At 43.2% G+C, this 25,039-nt stretch overlaps 1 protein-coding gene and 1 pseudogene across 2 annotated transcripts in view; one reads left to right on the forward strand and one right to left on the reverse strand.

Annotated features, from left to right (window-relative positions):
- The window catches only part of LOC113839252, a 29,956-nt pseudogene extending 16,583 nt beyond the window's left edge, over positions 1–13,373 (forward strand).
- Dgkh (diacylglycerol kinase eta) overlaps positions 1–25,039 on the reverse strand; it is a 164,264-nt gene that overhangs the window by 122,948 nt on the left and 16,277 nt on the right. The gene's annotated exons all lie outside the window — the stretch shown is intronic.

Below are 25,039 nucleotides of genomic sequence, written 5' to 3' on the forward strand. Positions count from 1 at the left end.
AATATTTACACCTCAGCTAAAACCTCACAGGCACTCTTATACAAAGCACTGAATAGCAGATGGGATCATTTCCTATGATGCAGTAGCTAAGAAAAAAAAGAACAGACTGTTCTATTTATGTTTGGACAGCAAGAGGATGAACAGCAAAGAACGCCCAATAGATACCTGTGAATAAACACAGCCCAAACAAATAGTTTCTTACATTGTTTTATACCTCAAATATCTGTAAACACATAAAGAACACGTATGTACACACATCTTCGTGCCACATGTTTAATATACTGACATGAACACAGATAAGTGAGAGTTATTTTATTACTAAAATCACATCTACTTTGGGATTAAGGTTTCTGAGCCCTTTGCAGTCCTGGCTCCACTTCAGTCTGGATTCGTTCACTCCATCTACCTGGAATGCCCAGCACTCCTCCCTGTCTCCCTCACACTTCCTGGCACTGCCTTTATAGGCTGTTTTTCACTTGTTTGTTTGTTTGTTTGCTGTTGAGTATGTGGGAGAGCCTGTGAAGAGTTTATGTGCACATCTCCATGCAGTTCCTGGAGGTCAGAAGAGGGCGTTGGATCCCCAGGAACTGAATTACAGATAGTTTGGGGCGGCCATGTGGATGCTGGGAACTGAGCTCAGGTCCTCTGCAAGAACATGAAGTACTTTTAAAACTGAGACATATCTGTAGCCCCTTCACACCAGACTTAGTATCAGACACACTTTAATTTGTCTTATGGATAACTCTAAAGGAAAAAAAAAATGGTTGGCTGTGGGGTATTTTTCTCTTTCTTTCTTTTGAGAGAGGCAGGGCTGGGTTTTGGTTGTTTGGGTTTTTTGTTGTTGTTTTTTTTTTCAGTATTTATCTTAAGCTTTTTATTTTATTTTATTTTATTTTATTTATTTTTGGTTTTTTGAGACAGGGTTTCTCGTTTAGCTTTGGTGCCTATCCCGGTACTTGATCTGTAGACCAGGCTGGTCTCAAACTCACAGAGATCCTCCCGAGTTCTGGGATCAAAGGCATGTGCCACTAACGCCCGCCTTATTTTAAGCTTTTAAAGACTGTCTTAGAAATTCAGGCTCCTTGAAAAAAGTGTCCAAGCAACGAGGTGGAAAAGATAAAACAAGGAAAGGAGGCCAGAAAATAAGAGGGTGTGGGCAGTAGTGCAAGCTGGGGCTTTCAGGGGCAGTCAGCTGGCAAGTGGCAGAAGACATGGAGACCCCAGCTTAGTTGCAGAGTAAGTGGCTGGGTGCTCTCCCTGGTGAAGCCAGGTAGGTAAACTCAGCTCCCCAACAAACAGCTCATCCCAGCTCCTTCCAGGGGGCAGCTCTTGCTGGCCATGCCCCATAAGGTGGCTCTGTGGCTCTGAGCTGAACCCCTGCATTATTGCCTGGCTCAGTATGGTTTCTCCACCTGAGTTATCTCAGATGCATAAAACAGAAAGGAAGGGTGGCCTGTCAGCAAGTCACTAAAGGAAAGGTGTGGCTCTGTCCTGCCCATCTCACTGCCACTTCCTGGCATCACCAACCTCCTTCACAACCAGGCAGATCACTCCAATTTAAGCTAAAGTTCCTTGAGGCAAGGTCTCAATCCCTCTCTGTTCTTTGTTTTATTTTGATTTTTTTGCCTTTGTTTTTTTTTTTTTAATTTTGCTCAAACATTCCTAAATGCTGACAACTGGCAGCATATTACCTGAGTATCATCATTAAAATAAATATCCTATTTTAATTCATTAATCTTTAAAATTCATGTGATCTGAACAGTTTCTGTTTTTATTTTATGGAGCAGTGAAGTGTTGCATATGTTCCTGAAATGACTACTGTTGCTCTAGCAGAAGTAGAAATTTCTACACTTTGTTTCCAAAAAAACCTGAATGAGAAAGAGACTCTCAGCATTAAGAGCCCCTGGCATAAATCTTTTTGGCTCTCCATATTCCCGAAGCTGTATTCATGCCCACATTCTTCCTCACAAGATTCAGGAAGTCCTGTGCTGGTCCTGGGGATACTTGAACCAAGTGAGTACAGTTTGGAGGCTTTAGTGCAAAAACAAATACACCCTGCAAGTGTGAAAAATGTGGGAATTAGGGTGTCATTGCCTTGAGAAGTTCAGATGGACACTTGGGTGCCTCTCATTCTTTCTCTAAGCACCTCTGTATCTATCACCCTCTGTTCTCAAGTCTATACTGAAATGTTCTTTTAATAAACTCAAGAGAAAGAAAGAGAGAGATTAGAGGGAGAAAGAGAGGGGAGCGCTAGAGACTTGTATTGCTATCCTTAAGTGTATTGAATCCCCTCCAAGAAATGTCAATATTGGCTGCCTTTCTCTGCACAAAGTAAACAGTAGTCTAAAACTAGATATAAATGAGTATTTGAAAATATTAAGAGTCATGTGTGGTGGTGCATACCGCACTTGGGATTCAAGGCCAGATAAGCTACATAGCAAGACCCTAGGCCAAACACTCAAGAAATGAATGTTTTAAAAGCTAACATGACTTTGCAGACATCAACTTTGCTAAAAGACAAGCAATGAGATCCAACCATGTCCAACCTCAGACACAAGCACGGTACCATGACATTTAAAAGACCTCTGCTTCAGAAAATCTCCTCGATCAGAAGAACAGAGCTGGGGCTGGAGAGATGGCTCAGAGGCTAAAATCACTTCTTGCTCTTGCAGAAGATTCCAGCACCCACAAGGCTCACAACAGCCTGTAACTCTGGTTCCAGGGGAATCAAATACTTCCCTCTGGCTTCCTCAGGCACTAGGCACACAGATGGTGTACAGACACACATGCAGACAAACACTCATGTACATAAATAAAAATTTTCAAAACAATAAAATAACTAGGGAAGAAGCAGACACAGAAGATTCTGCTATAACTAACACTTTCACCTAAAATCACTTAGCCTCAGTAACTTCCCCAGAATCTCATTCTTGGAAAGATCGAGATGGCTATCAGAAATGAAAACAATTCCCCTCTTTCACTACATCATCCATAATCGACATCCAGAGGGTTTTACTTGGTTACTGCCCATGCTCAGGCTTGTGCCATCATAGTATGGATGTCAGAGATGTGGGGCAACTCGGAGGTCACCTCTCTGGACCTCCTAACCCAGGAGGCAGAAGCCATCTCCCACCAAGTACACACCTATCTCTACGACAGAAAACTCAGCACTTTCTAAGAACAAGATCTGGCCAAAGCTGGACTTTCTATGCCCCCAAACCCCTCCATCTTGTCTGAAGCCATGAGCTATTCTGTGGACTCCTCCATATCAATCAAGCCTGACGCAGTGGGACACAGAGAAATCTAAATTATAGCATAGAGCAGCACTTAATTTTCTATTTGAGTGAGGAGAAAAAAAAAAAACACATTAAATTACCAAATTTCAAGAATTAAAGAAACACACTATGGGAAAATTAGGCTGACCTAGCCATTTTCAACAATAAAAATACCTAACAGACAATGGAACACAACTCAGAGGGAAGAAAAATAGGACAGGGCTGGGAGGGGCAGCAAGATGCAGGTCAGTGGATAAAACCAGAGGAGGAGTGTTCACACACCCTTCCTGATAGTGCTACTTGGGAATAATTAAGACCTGAGCCAAAAGCCGGGCATGATGGGTGGTGGTGCATGCCTTTAGCCCTAGCACTCATGAGGAAGAGGCAGGCATCTCTGAGTTCAGGGCCAGCCTGGTCTACAAAATGACTTCCAAGACAGCCTGTGCTACAAGAAAGAACACCTGTCTGTGCAGTAGGGGGAAGAACCGAGACAAAAATAGCCCAAATGTATACAAAAATTGGGGAAAGAATTAATGGTGTCAGATGCAACAAGTCATTTTAAAAATGTGCACTTTAGGACAAAAGAAAGGGTGAAGGTGATCAAAGACAAAGTTGTCACACTGAGTTGGAAGGTGGTAGCAAGGGAGAGATGTGAGCTGTGACGGAAGAAATAGTCCACCTTCCAGAGCTCGGGTAGAGGCAAAGGCGGCACACCTATATATGCACCGTGGCAATGTTCCCTTTTCACAGGAACAAGACGACTTTAGCCACAGAAGGAAGCAAGCCCGAAATCAGGCACACCACTTAGAATGTTGTTGCAATAACCCCAGATTTCGCTTGGAGCTCACATTATAACTGGGTATTTTTATCCTAATTCTATTTGGCTGAAATGGAAGAAGGTTACATTTAATGCGGGTACTCAATGGTCCCTGCTAACTTCTTCAGATAAAACAAAAATGAGCTCCTTGAGCCAAAAAGCAAAATTGTGAACCGTGTCTCTCAACAGGCTTACCTAAACCACCCTGACATTCCCATTAAACACACAAAAAGCAAGACTATGGCCAGGGCCAGGGAGCTGCTTTCCAGCTTCAATTCTGTTTACCATGAACAATATTCAACACCGTATCTGCCACTGTTTGGATGAACATACCCCAAGCCTCTCCTGATTTCTTACGTAAAAGACCTTACTCTGTCTGGCTTTGCAGCTGAGCCAAATGCCACCAGTAACAACCAATACCAAAGTGTCCTGATACCTTCTCTGATGGTGTACTTCCACTCTGCAATGCTGTCCGTTTGAGTGTAGTCATCGCTACCTGAGCTCTAACCCGCTGTAGAAAAGCTGTCATTATTTTAGAGACGTTAGCTTCAGAACAGACGCACTTCTGAGTCTTCTACTTACTGTGTTGTACCTCCAGGGCATAGATGCAGAATTTATTAACGCCCTGGCAGACGGATTATTACAAATGTGTTTTAACAGCACCAAGAAGAACCCCTAAGCCAAACTTCTGAGGCGAGTAAAGAAGCATGTGGAAAAGTGATGTATAATTTCACTTAAAAAAAGAAATTACATAAAGTTGGTTTATCTTCTTCAAAAAAATATAAACCCATAGTTTAACATCCTATAAAATGTCATAAGGAAAAACTTTGAAAGCTTTTATTTTGGTGGGATAAAAGTCTCAGCTACAACTTATAACAAGTATAGAGAAGACATATCTTTCTTTTGTTTTGTTTTTCTTTCCTCTCTGGAGACAGGGTTTCTCTGTGTAACAGCCAGAGCTGTTCTGGAACTCACTCTGGAGACCAGGTCGGGCTTGAACGCACAGAGATCTACCTGCCTCTGTCTCCCAAGTACTGGAATTAAAGGCTTGCACCATGACCATGCCCAGCTTTAGAGAAGACATTTTAACACACAAACAAAACAATGTAACAACCTATAATTTCTTTATTGCTACCATAAAAGTTGGGTCTATGTCAAATTCTACTAATTAGTGCAAAGCATTCTCCCTGTAATGAACTGTGCTATCAAATCTGTAGCTAAGAAAAATCTGAAGCACACTTAAAACAAAATCAATAATATATTGTTAAAATATTCTGTGAAGAGCCAGGTGGCACTTTTGAAAAAAATAAAGAACCAAAATTTTAATTTTAAAACTTTCTAATCACAGAAAAATATAGCAAAAAAAAAATTAAAATGAACTTAAAGAGTTGTAAGATTTCTGGAAATGCCAGGTGTTGGTGGCTCACGCCTTTAATCCCAGCACTCAGGCGGCAGAGGCAGGTGGATCTCTGTGAGTTTGAGGCCAGCCTGGTCTACAAAGCAAGTTCCAGGACAGGCTGCAAAGCAATACAAAGTAACCCCGTCTCAAAAAAAAAAAAAAAAAAATTCTGGAAAAATGGGAAGTAAAAAAATAGTTCTACTGCTTTCTTACAAAACATTACTGATACTAGCAAGGTTTTTTCCCTTTATGTCGGAGATTGAGTCCCTTCTTCTCAGCTGGTCACTGAGTAAAAGGCAAGCACAGCATGCTCCCAAGACTGACTATACGTCAAAACGCCCACACATGAAACCTTACGATGACTGAGTATACGTCAAAACACCCACACACAAAATCATACGATGGCTTCACTGAGCTACTTTTCTGTGTGTTTTACCTGAATGTCTGTCTGTGCACAGTGTGCATGCAGTGCCCTTACAGATCAGAAGAGGGCATCGGTCCCCTGGAACTACAGTTACAGACAGTTGTTAGCAAGGTGGGTGCCCGGAATTGAACCCAAGCCCTCTGAAAGAGGAGCCAATGCTCTTAGTGCTAAGCCATCTCTCTGGCCTCTGTTGAGCTATCCAAAACTGGAGTCTGTTGCACAGGCACTAAACACCAGGAATAATAACAGGGTGAAAAGGGACACAGAATGTGTGTGTGCCCGTGTGTGTGTGTGTGTGTGTGTGTGTGTGTGTGTGTGCGCGCGCGCGCGCTGTGTGTGTGTGCCCGTGTGTGTGTGTGCCCCCGTGTGTGTGTGTGTGTGTGTGTGTGTGTGTGTGTGTGTGTGTATGTTTGTGCGCGCGCGCGCACGCCTGTGTAGGCCAGGGGTCAACTTTAGGCGTCTTCTATCACTCTGCATTTTATTTTGTGGCAAGGGTCTCTCATTCACTGATACTGGAGCTCCGTATTTCAGCTAACTACCCAGCAAGACCCTCAAATCTGCCTGTCTCCTTACCCCCAACACTAGGGTTACAGGAACGCACTACCTATCTCCGATTTTGGCTTTTCCCCTTGTGGGTTGCTGAAGATCCAAGCTCAGGTACTTACGCTTAAACAGCAAGCACTCTCCCCACTGAGCACCTCCCTAGTTCCAGTCAAGGAACACCTTTTAACTTATTTTAAGTCAGTGTCTTGAGACTTTTTTTAAATTATGAACTAACTTTTAACAACTTTATTTACAAAAGGCTTTTGGCATGGTATTTTATGAACACCAACCTGGAATTCCCCATAAAAGCCTCTGAGAGAACTGCAAGAGATGAAGCAGAATGCAAAATGGAATTGCATTACAAGTGGCCTCGTGTTCAGCAGCACAGCCATCACTGCAGGAAATTTAAAATCGTGTAAAATTGCTCAAGAGATTTAGTTCCTTCGGAAAAAAAATAGGAAGTTTCGGTTAGAAGCACAGAAACCAAGGGTGGAATGAGGTAACACTGGTAGAATGGAGGTGATGAGTTTGTGAAATGAAGATAGTCCAAAAATAGGAAAGAGTAGGAGGAAGCTGCTGAAACAGGTAGCAGCCAGTCCTTGCCATGGCAACCATGATCAACAGATGAGCATCCATCACAGCATGAGCTTAAGAGAGTCCCCATCTGCGCCACACTCAAATTTCAATGTGTGGGTCTCGCTACCAGTAGACATTAATAAATAACATTTAAGTAGACTAAACAACCTGGTAGCAGCCACACTGATGAGCGGACATTATCTGTTATGAGCTAACTTTCAAAGGGACCTCTGGAGCTCTGCAAATTAAGAGACTGACAGGGTTTTATTTATAGGATAACAATGGTGCACAAATAATGCCGGTGAAAGCTAAGCCTGGGATTTATAGCACTTTTACACTCACATCTCATATTCATTGATGTCCTCGGCCCCAGGAGACATGCTTTGGTGATGAAGTAAATATTTTAGTTACAGAGTTCTTTCCCTTTAGATCAGTATGAAGCAGCGTGGCCACCACAAATCTGCCGGCTTGAAATTCATATTCTAAAGGTTTTGCCAAGTCAAAGGGATTAGCACACTGTCAAACACCACTAGTCAATTTATACGCAAGCATAACAAATGGCACAAACATGACCTAAAGCAGGAAAAAGTACAAAAGAGACAGTAAGATGGAAGCTCACTCACTCGTCCTTCGGTCTACAGAGCAACCTCAAAGGGTGACTCTAATGGTCTTCGTTTTCAAAGGAGGAAAGTGAGGCTTTTGCACCTTCTACCGTCCAATTCCTATCCATAAGAGGCAGAAGTGAGACCAGGGCATGTAGGCCAATGGCAGAATGCTTGATTGGCATGCACAAGACCCTGGGTTCTAACTGCAGCACCTTTCCCAGAAAACTTTAACAAGAGGCAGAGGGCCAACCTGCCCTAAACAACCAAGCAACTTAACTCTCCACCTCCATGACAAAGGCCCAGGCAATGCCCATTGAGAGTGGCATATACTTGAACATATTTCATTCTGCTTTTACAAAACTGTTAAGTAAAACTATGCATTGATTAAAAGCAGATCTACTGCTTTTACACACACACTAGCTAGTGAGCAGCTAAATTGCAGACAGGAAGTGCACACCTGAAATCCCAGCAACTAGGGAGGGGCGCTCCAAGTTTTTAGTGAGCCTGAAACCATTCAGTGAGACTTTGTGAGAGTTAAAAAGCAAAATGTGCCAGATGGTGGTGGCACATGCATTTAATCCCAGCACTCAGGAGGCAGAGGCAGTGAGGGCTACACAGAAAAACCCTGTCTCAAAAAATAAAGTAAAATAAAAAATACAATAAAATGCACATGTTATATTAATCTCTGTATTTCCATCACATATATAAAATGTAAGTTCAGAATGTTAGGAGATGAGTCTAGACTGAGGAGGGGGTACGTGAGGGTAGATGAATGTTTGCTCTAGAGTAACCTCTGGGCATCACATACTCAGGGAACCACACCGATGCACTGTACACACCATGGAGGAGCAGGGTCAGCTTTTTGTACTCCCATAATATCGGTCATTTCCAGAGACTCCTTAGTATTTTAAGTGTGGCAGTGATAAAAAATTTTGCAAATGTTTCCTTTACTTAATCTACTCAAAGGAAAAAGAAAGATAAAGGCTGGGTGCTTTTTGAAACTGATTTTGAGGGAAATAACTGAACTTTCACAATTTCAGACTAGAGGCTGATAAATAGAACCTGGTAGGAGACAAACTACAAAAGCAACTGGGCTTATTCTGTGTGTCCATGTTTGTGCAGGCGTCCATGTGAGCACATGTGTCCATGTGTGTGCAGGCATCCATGTGAGCACGTGTGTCCATGTGTGTGCAGGTGTCCATGTGAGCACGTGTGTACATGTGTGTGCAGGCATCCATGTGAGCACGTGTGTCCATGTGTGTGCAGGCGTCCATGTGAGTACATGTGTCCATGTGTGTGCAGGTGTCCATGTGAGCACATGTACTCAGAGACAGAGAACAAAGGTCACTTCATTCCTTAAGCCACCCACCTTCTTTTGCCTCTGCTCAAGGAAGGTGTTTTATTGAAGGAAGATTCTTTTTCCTCTAATTGAAAATCCCTTGGCTAAAGCCATAACCGTTCTAGAAGATAACCAAAACTCTACACACACCATTCTGCCTCGGCCTTTAAAAGAGATTTTACAATCTGGCAAATTCAGAAACCATTTAAAGCAAAACTAATAAGAGGCCACTGCTTATGACAGTGGGCATGCTTCTTTTTTCTTTTTCTTTTTTTTTGGGTTTGTTCATTTGTTTTTGAAAACAGGGTTTCTCTCTGTAGCCTTGGATGTCCTAGAACTCACTCTGTACATCAGGCTGGCCTCAAACTCACGGAGACTGTCTGCCTCTGCCTTCCCAGTGCTAGGATTAAAGGTATGTCTAGGCCAAAACCGGCTGCTTGCATTTCTTTGTGAAGGCAAGAATCTCCTCTCCTGCTCACAGAATTCAAGTTTGTTTGAGGCTCTGAGTTTATTTTAAATGTTGAACTTGCTGTGGTGGCTTCTGTTTCCTTTCAGCATAAACATAACAACTGACCAAGAACTATTACATTGAAGATAAGCCTTGTGGGCAGAGTAGCTTGGGAGATACTTGGGATGTAAAACCAGTCCTCTCTTTAAAAAATAAAACCCACCAGCTCACCCACAGCACTCTCCTGCCTCAGTCATACTCCACAGTGGCAGCTCAACATGCTGGTTTAGTAACTATTCCAATAGAAACTCAACTCCAAAGGACACCTCAGGACAAAAGTTTTTCTTGCAATGTGGCCGTTAAGCAACTGGAACTCAAGGAAGCAAAATACCGCCTCGATTTTTAAAGACTGTCTTGGGAGTCTACTGTATAAACACAGCAAGCAGCGATACCAGAAGTATCATGAAGACAGGCAAGAGAGATCAAATGTACTGACGAAAACAAAAGAAAGCTGCACCCTCCTGCCTCTAAGAATACTTCTGGTCTCAGAGTTGCTCCACTTACATTAAACCAGCATCTCAATGAAAAATGTATTATTGATTGCTGGATCAGTTGTAGCAGCAATTAATAATTAAAGCGGAGAATTAAGAACTAATGAAAAATGTTGGTGCCAGCACGCACAGTGATATATGCTTGTCATCTCAAGCCTTTCTGGGTTTTCTGGGCTAACAGCCATTTTTCTACTCTGTGACATAAACAGGTTACGTCAAAGCCAAATGTGTATTTAATGTTGAGGAGAAATGGGTCATCTTCATGAGCAATTCTGTGTCCCAGCTTCAAAATTCTTTTTTAAGTATGGAAAATTAGAACATTCAAACATAATGAAGAATAACTAAATTTATTATGCTGCCAAAAAGATTTTCTGATGTGCTATTCTGATTGGCAGGTTCTGAAGTAATGGGTTTCAACACAAATACTTTTACAGCACTTTCCCTTTCAAGTGGTTTCACAGACAACTGGTACATGTTATTTGCCACAGTTACCTTCTGGACAGTGGCTGCATCGCTGAAGGGACAGAGCCTGAGCTAGTGGGGATATTTTCTCTTGGAACAGCAAATAGTCCCTGAAAATGCCTGCTGCATTTTTTACTGCCAATCTAAATCCTTCATATGTGTGTGTTTCCACTTGAGGATGCTTTTTTTCTGAAAGAAAAAAAAATGTATATTTGATTCATGAGTGTTGAAATTGGTGCTGAAAGTGCTGTAATTCAAGCCTGAAAAAGACCTCATCTTATACACATTTTCTGCATAAGACTCCTCACAGCTTCTTGATGTTAGGAGCACAAGACACAGGTTAATACTAAACTGAGGGCCATTTGAAACAGCAAGAGCACTACCAAAATGCACAAAAATGGGGAAAATGGGGTCATGCCTGTGTGATGACGCAAAGGATGTCCGTTTACAAAATGATAGATGAAAGGAGGCTAAACACCCCTTGAGCACCTCCCTGAGGAACATGTACACATAAGGCAACTCAAATTTTTCATCACTGTAAACATGTCCACAAATGGTCGGGAAAACACAAGAGTTGACTTTGTAGTTACAATAAACCTTACTGAGACGGTGAATTGGCAAGTTGGGAAGACATGAATGAGCAATTAACTGCATAAAATGTCAAGTACATCCACATAATGGTTTTAATTGTATGAAAAACTCCACTAAATATTGTGCTGAATTCAGTAACAAATTGTACTAAAAGGTACCTGATGGGGTAAGGAGACAGCTTAGTTGGTAATGTGCTTGGCTGTAAAGCATGGGTGCCTGGGGCTTCAGATTCAAGTACAAAGCCAGGCACAGGGGCTGGAGAGATGGCTCAGCAGTTAAGAGCGCTGGCTGCTCTTCCAGAGGACTTGGGTTTGATTCCCTTATAACTGCCTGTAATTTCAGGGTAATCAAATGCCCTCTTCAGGCCTCCGCAGGTACTGCATGCACATGGCGCACAGACAAATAATAATAACAACAACAACAACAACAACAACAAAATCCAGGTACAGTAGTAGTGCCTGGGGAAGGAGGAGACAGTGACACAGGTGGATCCCTAGAGCTTGCTGGCCAGTTAGTTTAGCCAATCATGAGCTCCAGGTTCAGTAACAGAGCTCAAAAAATGGAAGGAAGGAAGGAAGGAAGGAAGGGTGAGCTGCTAGGGAAGACACATACATAAATTAGATACACAGATATACAGATACAGAGATACATAGATAGCTACATAGACAGATAGCTACATAGATACATACATACATACATACATATATACATACATACAAGCAAAGAAAGGCAGGCAGGCAGGCATGAAGGAAAGAAGGAAAGAAGGAAAGAAGGAAAGAAAGGAAAGAAAGGATGGCAAACCACTAGGGAAGACACATAGTCAATGTTGGCTTCTAACTTCCATACAGCTACCCTGTCCCACAAGAGTGAGCACGCATGTGCACGTGCGTGCGCACACAGACACACACACAGACACAGACACAGACACAGACACAGACACACACAGACACACACAGACACACACACACACACACACACACACACACACACGGAGGGGGGTGCCCTGAAGGTATGACTTCAGCAATGCAGAGGCATTATCTCACTAATATTTACTCTGTGAGAAAAGCCATCACTAATCTAGGTCATGTATTTCATCTTTAAAGTCAAAACCCACTTTACTGGTTTGTGAAAACCATTTCTTAACCAATGAGCCATCTCTCCAGCCCTAGAGAATCATTTCTAAGAAACATATCTGACACTGCTGAAAGGAATTTTTCACACAAAAGCACAGTTTACCAAGTAAGCTTTTACCAATATCCAGCCAACGCATTATTGTTTGTTAAGCACTTTTTACACAAATAAATCTTATACTACCAATAGCCAAGGTTTTCTATTACAAACCTTTCCTTAAGAATTAAAATTCAATTTATTAAAGACATAAATTGCTGTGCCTGTGGTCCCGTCCACAGTGTCCAGCTGCTCTGGACCAAGCCTAGGTGTATGGTGCCACAAGGACCTGGCCCCAGGCCCTGACAGCAAGTTGCCCACCAGCTCCCGGCCAAGTGCATGGGGCTCCCCTGATTCCAGAATGGCAACCTCTCCATACGGACCAGTGACTGGGACAACACACAAGGCTCATGATCCCCACTGTGGCTACTTTGTTCTGACAGTCCCAGTGGAAAAGAAACTGCAGCAGCCTTCCCAGAGGCACAGCTCACGAGGTGGCCTTACTGGGGATGCTGGCGGCTTTGAGTATCCCAATGTGGTCTGGCTGGTGGGTGTCTGAAGCTACTTCTGGAACTACTTGAGATCAACCCTAGTGTTTGAGCATGCGCACCAGAACAAACAGGCATGCACAGACAAGGCGTACCACCAGGCCTGCCACTCAAGGCCACCAAGGATTTAATGAACTAGTTTTTACAAGATCTCGAGAACATTCTAGTGATATGGGAGAGTCAAGCTGGCTGACTTTGGCTTAGCCAGAATCTACAGTTGCCAGACCACCCTTACACCTGTGGCTGTTACACTCTGGCACCGTGCTCCTTAAGTTCTTCAGTAGTCTATATATGCAACGCCTGTGGACATAACACAGTGTTGGCTGCGTCTTTGCAGAGATGCTTCCTCAAAGGCCTCTCCCCTGTGGACACTCAGAAGATCTCTGATCTGATTGTACTGCCTCCAGAGGATGACTAGCCTGGAGACACACCTCTCCTCAGACCCCTTTCCCCAGAGGGCCTCAGGCAGCACAGTCCCATGGTGACAGAGATGGAGAAGCCTGGAATACTGCTACATCTGGAAGTGCTGACTTTTAAACCATATAAGCAAATCTGCCTCGGAGCCCGGCAGCACTCTGATCTACAGGGGAAGACTATGACGCAGAGAGCCATGGGGTCCCTGTTGTAACCCATTCTGTCCAGTTTTGTGAAGACAGCCCCATCGAGAAGGTGAGCTCTGACTTCCTCCAAATGTGGAGACCTCCAACTTGTTGACATCTTTAAATGACATTCCCACCCCTCCTTCTAAGGCTCATCTCTTGCCCTTCTATGTCCGTCTCTACACTACAGGCTATGTCCTCTTGCCCTAATATCGAGGTCCTAAATTTGTACAGGAAAATAAAATGAGACAAAGAAAAAGGACATGTGTTTAAAACATAGGTCAACCTTGAGGTAAATTGAATTTGCAAGTCGCATTGCTCTGTCCGAAAGTAACTGGTAAATTTTAATATGCTCCTTAAGCAACTATTGCTCCTATTAGCAATAGTCAACCCTTTACTCCTACTAAAATATCAGCTATGTGGAGTAATTTCAGCTCTAAACATCTCCATACCATCTTTTCTTTTTAACAGTCTCATGAACTCCCTAAGAACCGGGATTACAGCCATGAGCCACGATGCTTGGCTTCTCTACTCTTATTTTTTACAGAAACTATAAAGTACTGAATTCAGGCCAGCAAGGTGGCTCAGAGGGCTAAGGCACGTGCTGCCAATTTGACAACTGGAGGTCACTCCCCGGGATCCACCTATTCCAGTTCCTGGGTTGTCCTGTGACTTCCACATGCATGCTGTAGCATGCTCCTGTGCACAATCAGCAAACATCAATTTTTTTCATTTGTTAAAACACTGAATTATTGTTATTCAGTTGTTCTTTCATGTAGAAATGGAACTAGGGGCGGGAGAGACAGCTCATTGGTTAAGAGCACTGGCTGCTGTTCCAGAGGTCCTGAATTCAATTCCCAGCAACCACATCACGGTTCCCAACCATCTGTCATGAGATGCGGTGCCCTCTTCTGGACTGCAGGCATGCAGGCAGGCAGAACACTATACACAACAGATAGATAGATAGATAGATAGATAGATAGATAGATAGATAGATAGATGGAACTTAATACAGTGCTAGGTGAGCAATTAATACCGTTTCTTACTATTCAACAAAAATATATTATCTCCCTCTAAAAATATGAAGCACTGTATAATCTAATTATTGAATGTTTTATTAATACAATTTGTGTTCTTGCGTGGATTGTAAAAATTCAAATTTTATTTTTGCATTTTTGCAATATAATGAACTATGTCCAAATTTAAAAGCTAAAGTCTTAAAAAAGCAAACGTGTTACCTACCCAAAAAAAAAAAAAAAAAACTAATGAAAATTAGCAAAGAAATGGATGACAAATACTTCTGGAACTAGAGAGATGGTTGCAGTGGCAAAAGGCTTGGACCAGACCCCACATAAAAATCCAGGAGGCAGAAGCAGGTGGATCTTTGATGAGGCCATCCTAGCCTATATAGTGAGTTCTAGGCCAGCCAGGGCTACATGAGACCCTCTCCCAATAATGAAGGAGGAAGAGGAAGAGGCCACCTCAGCAGCAACAAGGCATGGTAACCTGCATTTGTAATCCCAGCACTACGAGGCCGAGACAGGAGACTCCCTGGCACTGGCCAGCTATCCAGCCTACTCAGCCAGCCCCAGGTCCCAGTAAGAGACTGATAAAAACAAGGTGGGTAGCTCCTGAGGGATGACAGCCTAGGCTTACCTCTGACCTACAAACACACGAACGTGCACCCAAACACATGGAACATACTCCTGCCAAACTTTTTACAATGTCTATATGTGGACATGAATATTTCAAAAAGAGGAGCCTTGAAATATTTTTTCAAAGATACCAATTTTATCTTCTATATCAACATGATATAAATAAGTTTATTATTTCAATTCTCTACTGAACACCTTCAACTATGAGGCATCTGATACTAAAAGATTTTTTAGTAATAAGGATGTATATAATTCATCTACTCAATTCTTTATTGTTGAATACTTTTATCATAAAAAATGAGAAATATTTTTCAGGTTAACCATTGGAAGAGCTGGGAATTTATTGACTGTGTGATGGTTCATGATAAATTTCAGAGGGAGGATATAGAAAGTTTTGATTTTTCTTTTTTCAGTGTTGTTTTTAAACTCCCTGCCTGAAGTATGCAAATATTTCTCTTTTTAACTATGCTAGTACTTTAAGGACTCCATTTATTACATGTCTGATTATTAGCCCAACTAAAAATTACATAATGTGAGATAGGCTTTAAAGTTTTAACTAAATGGTGACCCAGTTGCCATTAATTTGAAATAGTTTACTTAAAGTATATTTGTGAACACATTTTTTTTCTGGTTACACTAATCTATTTCTTTCCATATCCAAGCCAAATTACTTTTACAATGTGTTGTTTTGTTTTGTTTCTTTGTTTCAGACAACAACTCACTGTATAGCCTTGGCTGTCCTGGAACTCCCTGTGTAGACCAGGCTGGCCCCAAACTCACAGAGATCCGCCTGCCTCTGCCTTGAGTATTAGGATAAAGGGCAGGTACTTCCACACCCAGCCCTACAATCTTAGGCTACTTTATTATATCTGATTGCTAAGAAACTCTTCATCACTGTTCAGTGTATAGATAATATGTTATGGCATTTTGATTCATTTTAGTAATTTAGCTAAAAAAAAATTTTATCATGTTTGTTAGAGAAGGGCACTGGGGCACTCGCATGCCACAGTAGGCATGTAGAGGTCACAGGACAATTAAGGGGAGCTGGTTCTCTCCTTACAGAATGTGGTGCAAGTATCTTTACCATAACCACATCATCTGACCAGCCCATACCAGGTAAAATTCTAATAGATGTAATTATACAAAACTTACAAGTCAACTAGACAATTCACACAGCATATGTGTTCAAATCCATTTTGTACCTCAGTAAATTTTTGGCTTAATTTCTGTACATTTCTTGGGTTTATTTTCCAATTTTACATCACTATTGAGTATATAGACAACTGTTCCTATACTTTTTTGTGTGTGTGGTTTTTCGAGACAGGGTTTCTCTGTGGCTTTGGAGGCTGTCCTGGAAGCAGCTCTTGTAGACCAGGGTGGTCTCGAACTCACAGAGATCCGCCTGCCTCTGCTTCCCAAGTGCTGGGATTAAAGGCGTGCACCACCACTGCCTGGCTCTATACTTACATTTTTATAATTTATAAGATACATTTTTAATTGTGATAAAACACACAAAACAAAATTTAACATCTTAACCATCAGTAGCTATGCAGTTCAGGGCACTAAGTATGTTGTTGGGCTATCATATGACCATCTATTACCAACTCTTGAATCTTGCAAGTGAAACCCATTAAACAACTACCCACTACCCTTCCCTCCCCAAGCCCAACAACCGCCACTCTCTCTGTGCCTGTGATTTTGACCTCACTTGCTGTTCCTTCATGGCTGAGTTGTCTCACTTGGCCTAATGTCTTCGTGTTCATCCACAACATAGCATGTATCAGACTTTCCTTTCTGAGTAAGTCGGAGTGATATTCCACTGTGTGTATTACCACGTTTTAGCTATTCAATATTCATCAATACACATCTGAGTTATTCCTTTGGGGTGGGGATGCTGGGTAGTTTTATGACAACTTGACTCAAGCTACAGTCATCTGAGAGGAGGGCTGAAGGCAGGCTGAAGGCAGGCCTGTAGGCCATTTTCCTAGCTAACAACAGACGTGGAAGGACCAAGGCCATTGTGGGTGGATACACTCCTGGGCTGGTGGTCGCAGATGCTATAAGAAAGCAAGCTGAGAAAGCCGTGGGGAGCAAGCCAGTGAGCAGCACTCCTCCTCCGAGGCCTCTGTATTAGTTCCTGCCTCCAGGTCTGCCCTGTTAGGGTCTCTGCCCTGGTTTCCCTCAGTAATGGACTGTGATGTGGAAGTATAAACTTAAACCCTCTCCTTCCCAAGTTACTTTTGGTCATGGTATTTCATCACAACAATATTAACTCTAACTACGACAAGGGGGGTCTTATATAAGTAATGCTTCGGTCTGCATGGAGTTTTAATGTTTAGCATGTCACATGTTTATATTGTACTAAGTTGTTCTGGCTTTGTCCGCCTATAGGTAATCACAATGAAGACCAGAATCCACCAGCTATTACTCTTAGTCACATGGGACCCCAGTCTTTCTCTCCCGAGTATCTTCCAGGAAACAAGCATTTCCTTCAGAGACATGATTAGACCCACCATCTCCCCCTCATCTTCCTGCATTCAGGGAAGCCAGGCACCTGTGTTGCCCTACTTGGTTCAGCCTCTATATTATCTCATAAACATAGGAGTCTTAGAGAATAATGCCACCCGTGACTTTTTTTCCCAGTCCCCCTATTATATCTACTCCTTCCCACCCACAGAAAGAATAAGGAGGCAACAAGCAAGAGTGACTTTTGCTTTAAGAGAAGAGCCATGACTGCTCAGATGGTCCCAGCTGAGGACCTTAGGACTGCTGTGACAGAACGGATGATGACAAGGTAGATGTGTTCGTTACAACAGAAAGGTTGGATCTCCTTCAACATTCTCTTCTTCTTACTGTGGAATATTATCTGTGGTAACAATGTCTGTCTACTCCTCAAATGAGACCCAATCTAAAAAACAGGTTTACAAACAAATAACCTTGTTTTCAGGCTTCTCAGACACAGACCAAGAATTCCTTCCCCACGACTGTGAGATATTATAGCCTAGTCTGCTGTGTCCTTCTGAAGATAGGGGGCACCCTATGGGGAAAGAGCCATTCACCTCAACATTCCTGAACCTGCTACTGGCATCTACTGCTTGCTGGGCTTGAGCAGAGGGCTTTATCTCATCTCCCCACAACAGCCTACTAGGGTTTCCTGTGGAGAACTGGGGCTTTCAGATGTTATGCAGCTTGCCTAATAAGAACTGGAACTAGAGCTGGATGCGATGGTGTGTGCCTATAATTCCACCCCTTGGGAGACAAGAGGAAATGAGTTTGAGACCACCCTGGGCTGTATAGTGAGTTCAAGGCTAGACACACACACACACACACACACACACACACACACACAACGCCATTGGAACCAGAACCCACTTTGTGTTATTTCACAGTTTTATGTGTATTTTTTAAATTCCAGTTTGTGGAGACTTTCTCTTTCATTTTCTAAGTAAATTGTTCTTTGGATTTTTCCAAAAGGAGGTATACCAAACTTCACATACAATATCTGGAGATTTTTCCCAGCAAAACCTATTATTAATTCATCTCTAAACTATATCTAAAATAATTGAAGCTGTGTAGTTTCTATTAATAGTCTTTCATTTTTCTTTTTTAATTTGAATAACTATTCTTGTGCCTAATTCCATCTCTAAACCTTCTCTCCCACTACTTCTCAGTCTCATAGTCACTCTTGGGACCTCCCATTGGTGGGATTTCCCCTCCAGTTTCCCTATCACCTCTTGCCTGGCCACGCCTAGACAACCTACATGCAACACTGTCTATTACAGCTCTCCATTTACTCTGTCTCTGCAGCCGATCACCGTCCCATGCCAGGCTGACAGTGCCTACGTGACATTCCTGGACACTCCCCTCAGCCTGGTATTCACACTGCATTCCTCAGGCCCCCCTTGGCTTCCACTTTCCAAGTCCTCCACCCCTCCATCAACTATCTCCTAGCCTTCCCTGCTCTCCAGGTCTCCACTGTCATCTCTCCACCTAGATTCTCAGTTGAGAACTTAGCTTACCATTTTACTGAGAAAATCAAAACTATCAAAGAACTTCAGGAAGTAGCCCTCCCCCATCTGCCACTTGCTGAGGCTAAGCTGATGGCTGCCTCAGCCATCCCAACCTGTTTGTAAGACTCCCTGTCTTCTCTCTTTGTTGTGGCTACTCTTCCCTTTCAACTGGATGGCCCTCTTTGGTTCACATAGCTTTACTTCTTTAAAAAAAAAAAATAGAGGCCAGGTGGTGGTGGCACACGCCTTTAATCCCAGCACTGAGGAGGCAGAGGCAGGCAGATCTCTGTGAGTTCCAGGACAGCTAGGGCTACACACAGAGAAACCCTGTCTCAGGAAAACAAAAAAACAAACAAAAAAAACCCAAAAAAACAAAACAAACAAACAAACAAAAAACCTGTTTTCAGATTGAAGAGGTGACTCATGGGTCAGGGCAGGGCACTACTGCTCTTGTAGAGAAACCAAGTTCAGTTCACAGAGCTCAAGTCAGGTGACTCACAACCACCAGTAACTCCAGTTCCAGAGGATATGATGTCTCCACAGGCACCTGCACACAAATGAACACACACACACACACACACACACACACACACACACACACACACACACACGATAAAAATAAAATTAAAAAGAAAAAATTGGTTTCACAGGCTGGAGAGATGGCTCAGTGGTTAAAGAGCACTGACTGCTCTTCCAGAGGACCCAGGTTCAATTCCCAGCACCCACATGGCAGCTCACAGCTGCCTATAATTCCAGTTCCAGGAGACCCAACACTCATGGCAAAACACCAAGTATATAAAATAAAAATAAATAATTTTTTTAAAAGCTTGGGTTCACTTAAATGAAGCACTCACTTGACCTTCAAAGCCCTCTCTAACTATGGCTTCATCTCTCTGCTGTCTTCTAGATTTTAAATACTGGCTTTGTTCTCAAGGTCAAAAGTGCTCCCTTGGTCCACCAACTGTACTCCTCCTATAGAATCCTAACAACCTGCATCTGAAGGAATCAGCTTCCCTTTTGGCAGCCATAACGGCCAAACACGTGTTTCTATGACCTTGCCCTAGACACTAGAAAGTGAGATTCCTGTCTCATGACAGGGAACCAATCGGAAGTTAGCTGGTGGCGCTATGCTTTATGGCTCTGGGTGTGCTTTACGGACAAGCTCACAGCAATAACGTAGAGAGCATAGCAACCACCCTGGGAGGGCCTATGGGCCATAACAACCAGTTGACCAATCAACACAGGGCAAGCCCTCCAAGCCTGGAGGCACACCAATCCTGAGCCTGTGCATACCCCTAGACACTCCCCTTACGCTGCCCTATAAAGATCTATGTGCAGCGGCTTCAAGCCGTCTTTTCTAGCTGCCCGCCATGGCGGGTGGGTGAAAGACCCGAGCTAACATGGGGTTAGCTCGTTAAATTACAATAAAGCCTCGGGCAGTTTGCAGCAAGCTCTCGAATCTGCCTGGTGATTGGGGTGACCGCAAAGGTGGCCTGGGACCCTGATACTTGAGTTTTCAGGGGTCTAACACATCTAAGCCTAATTACATGCTCGAAGGTGCTAAATTGTCAAGGACAGTGTCTCAGAAGCCTGTCTGCTCAGCCCCCCCACTGACCTCCAACTTTTTCCCTGCTACTCAGCAACCCTCCCACACACATTGCTCCAGGAACCCTGGCCTCACAACCTACTGGGTAGTGTCAGGTGTGACCTCACAGATTTTCTTAACATCCTCTTGAAGGGACCTGCTCCCCTTTCGGCAGCCATAACAGCCGAACACGTGCTTGCCATAAACCTGCCTTGGTCACTTAGAGGTCAGATGCCTGTCTCGTGACAAGGAACCCATCAGAAGTTAGTCACTAGAAAGTCAGATGCCTGTCTCGTGACAAGGAGCCAATCAGAAGTTAGCTGGGTGTGCTTTACGGATAAGCGCACAGCAATGAGGCACAAAGCATAGCAACCACCCTGGGAGGGCCTATGGGCCATAACAACCAGTTGACCAATCAACACAGGGCAAGCCCTCCAAGCCTGGAGGCACACCAATCCTGAACCTGTGCGTACCCCTAGACACTCCCCTTACACTGTCCTATAAGATCTCTTGGGAGACCCTAGGAACCGTCTTTTCTAGCCATCGGCCATGGCGGGTGGTTGCCGGAGCTAACATGGGGTTAGCTCGTTAAATTACAATAAAGGCTCGTGCAGTTTGCAGCAAGCTCTCGAATCCGCCTGGTGATTGGAGTGACTGAGAGCGTGGCCTGGGACCCCGATAACTGAGTTTCCGGAGGTCTAACAATCTCTTCTTTCTGCTTAGTCTGGAAGCTCATAGACTGAGAGGGGGGAAACGGAAGGAGGGAAGCAGAGAGGGAGAGAGAGGGAGAGTCACGGGATCAATACTATTCTCACAATAATGCCAAAATGTATGAAAGCCACCAAGAACTGTCATATTTTCCTCTGCGTATTAACATGCCATCCAGCCCATACCATTTCACCTGCATAGGAGGAAGTGAAGAAACGTGAGAGACAGCCTGAGCCCTGCAATGGAACCTAGGTAAAGAAAGGATTATACAAAATCCCTGACATACTTCAGAAATAGTTTGGAAGGTGGCAGTGGGGGTACACGCCTGTAATCCTAGCACTTGTGGGGTGGAGGTGGAAAGGACCAGGACTTCAAAGCCTTTGAGACCCTGTCTCAAAAAAGCCAAAGGAATAAGAACTACTTAGACCTTTGTGCCTGAAGTTACCCAAAACCAAAGTGTCTCAGTTAGATCCCATGACACAGCTGTCACTAAGTTGAAGTTTGGGTTTATATCTGGACTTACGGGGAGGATGGTACCTGGGTTTCTTCTGCATTTGTTATGACCTAGGTGATGAGAACGTCTGCTCTATCCCTCACCAGTGCTATGGGAATGCCTGTGAGAACACATGGCTTGTCCTGTCCCCCTCCCCGGAAGACATCTTCTGAAAAGCTTTTTTCCAGTAAACTTACTTGAGAGCAAATTTATTTTCTCTTTAACTGAACACCCTGCCTGCTTCACACGTATTATCTCCCAACCGTCCGAGTCTCACAGCCAGCCAGCCATATTTTACTAGAGCCCGACACGGAGTGTGGAATGCAAGAAAAATAAAAGCACACAGAAATAAATCAGTGAGAGAAACAGGGAAAGCAGGCCATCTCGAGTGGGCAGAATGACACGGCACACATTGAGGAAACACCTGCCTTGCTCTGGAAAACAGGTAAGACTCTAACATGAAGGGCCAGAGGGTGACAGGAGCAGAAACCCCACTAGAACGGCCTCCAGTACCCGGTACCTCTACAGCTCTCAACACCTCACTGAGCTCTGTGTGAATGTATTTCTCATCTGTCTTTTCTTTTCTGCCCTGGAATTTCCTCTTACAAATCAATGTTTCAGCGTCTCTCTGAGCATCCACACAGACACAAAGTCAAAAGGGCCAACCAACGCCCCACACAGGGATGTGTAGAGACCCATCTAAGACCTCCTCCTCTGGGTATCTTCTGCTGACTCTTCTGACACCCACTTCTGACCGTCTGCGTGCTTCCCATCTTGCATTGCAGCCCCACTGACCTCCTCACCCGTGCAGCTGCTGCTCCTGCTGTGTAGAGGGCTTTTCTGAAGAGCCGCACACATAGACAGACCTCCTCCTTCAACTCACTGCACCCACTGAACCCCGCTAGCATGGCTCCTTACTCTCTGTAGCACTTCTCATCTTCGCATATACCATGTTTAGAAGCTCACAAATGCTTCCTGCTCTATACGAGGCACCTACCTCAGTACTTGAACTGCTGTATTTTTAGAATTCATGAACTGAGGTGTGACAAGGATTAAAAACGGAAGGCACACACAGGTGATGCATGGTACAGAAAGTGTTCTCAAATGAATGTGGTGGCTCTTGCCTGTAATACCAGCACTCTAGAATCTAAGGTAAAATAATCACCATTTCCAAGTCACCCTGCATTAGCGCACCACTCGTACACACACAGAGACACACACACACACACTCTTACACTTTTATATACTTATTGCAAGGCCTGTATGTTGTTGTTGCTGTTGTTTTAGAGATGGAGGGGTGGTATTGGGGGTATTTTTGCTATTTTTATGAGGATATAGAACGTTGTTATCTTCGTCATACTAACCTCACACCATCCTCCTGCCTCACTTTTCTGAGTGGCTGAAACAGCAAACACACACCACTATGTTTGGCCATTTCAGAAAGACACAAGTACCTTTCTACCTAGTATTTTGCCTACAAAGTGAATGACCTTTCTGTTTTATTTTGCTTTTTGACATAGGGTCTCACTGTATGGCCCTGACTCTAGACCAGGCTGACCTTGAACTCACAGAGATCCTCCTGCCCCGGCCTCCTGCCTTCTGGGCTTAAAGGCATATGTCACCATGACCAGCCAAATGGCATTGTTTAACAGTTGGGTCAAATTACCTAAATTTTCAAGTGAAAAAAAAATCAAAGTCTGACACTAAAATTAAACTGCGGGATTAATGGTAGGGCAAGACCTCAAAGCCTTCTGTTCCTAACCCTTGAGCTCCAAGGACTACAGTGCAAGGTGCTCCAGAGGCTGCCTTCTGGCCCCAGAGATCCTTGCTAGGAAGCATTAAGAAACATCATGCAAGCATGAGGGCCTGTAGTAAGCACCTGGCTTCTTCCTACCTCTCTGTGTTTCTCCTTCCTCTTTTCTCTTTCATCCCACCCCTGCCGTTACCAATATATTAAATTCTATGATCCTACCTCTCACCCTGTTTTAGATTTCATAATACCTTTATGCAAATGAATCCTGGCTTTTATTGATAAACATGAGTAAACACTTAAAATGTAGATTTCAGATTTAAATACTTTAGATGAAATATCCATGAATTCTAATTAAAATTAATAAGAATCACTGAATCATTTTGGCTTTTTTTTTTTAATCCTCAGAGGTAGTAATTAAGAAGAAAATGTTTCTAGATATCTAATTTTCTAAACGGATTTTCAAAGAAAACTTAGTTTCTCACTTCTATAAGGTATGATGGTATTTTTAAAAGGTCATGGTACAGCTTAAAAGAATCAAAAGGAGTAATTTTCCACTTGGCCTATTAAGATATATTTTTGGAAAAATATGAGTAAAATTTATTTTTAACTAGGTAAAGAATGAAAAATGACAGGTTTTGGAGGCCAGTTTTTACCACCTGATTATTTTATCTAGAACAGAAAATGTACAGGAGTCTGTTCCTAAGCCAACCTGCATTTTAACTTGGACTATTAGTACAAACTCCTATACCACTTAAAAATTCTGCAATATTCTAATAGTTGACACATATGTAAGAATAAGTCCTATCTCCACCACACATGACACACAGTAGCAAAATGGACACCCATGAATCCAGTTTTAGAATGAGAATATTGTTTGTTCTTTGTCAAAAGACAAGATATTCTGTAGTCCAAGCTTGTCGGGAACTCACAGCAATTCCCCTGCCTGCCTCTGCCTTCCAAGTGCTGGAATTACAGGCATGAGCTTTAAAGAATCAGAGATACTTGGGGGCTGGAGAGATGGCTCAGCGGTTAAGAGCACTGACTGCTCTTCCAGAGGTCCTGAATTCAATTCCCGGCAACCACATGGTGGCTCACAACCACCTTGAATGAGATCTGGTACCCTCTGTTGGCATGGAGGCAGAAGACTGTATACATAATAAATAAATAAAATCTTTAAAAAAAAAAGGAATCAGAGATACAAAATTATGTTCTGGCCATCAGGGAGTGCTGGTACTCATCGTACACATGAGGTTAGACATTCTACCTCCACACCAAATAAAGTTAACCAGATTTTCTTGATATAAAATAAGAGCTACAGGTTTCCAAACAGCATCATAACCAAAGGCAGGAGAAAGGATTGCTACTGCTTATGGGAAGGAAGGAAGGAAAGAAGGAAGGAAGGAAGGAAGGAAGGAAGGAAGGAAGGAAGGAAGGAAGGAAGGAAGGAAGCCAATACAGGCTGGAGAGACGCTCCGCAGTTAAGAGTGCATG

The sequence above is a fragment of the Cricetulus griseus genome, assembly GCF_003668045.3.
Source record: "Cricetulus griseus strain 17A/GY chromosome 1 unlocalized genomic scaffold, alternate assembly CriGri-PICRH-1.0 chr1_1, whole genome shotgun sequence".
Classification (NCBI taxonomy): Eukaryota; Metazoa; Chordata; class Mammalia; order Rodentia; family Cricetidae; genus Cricetulus; species Cricetulus griseus.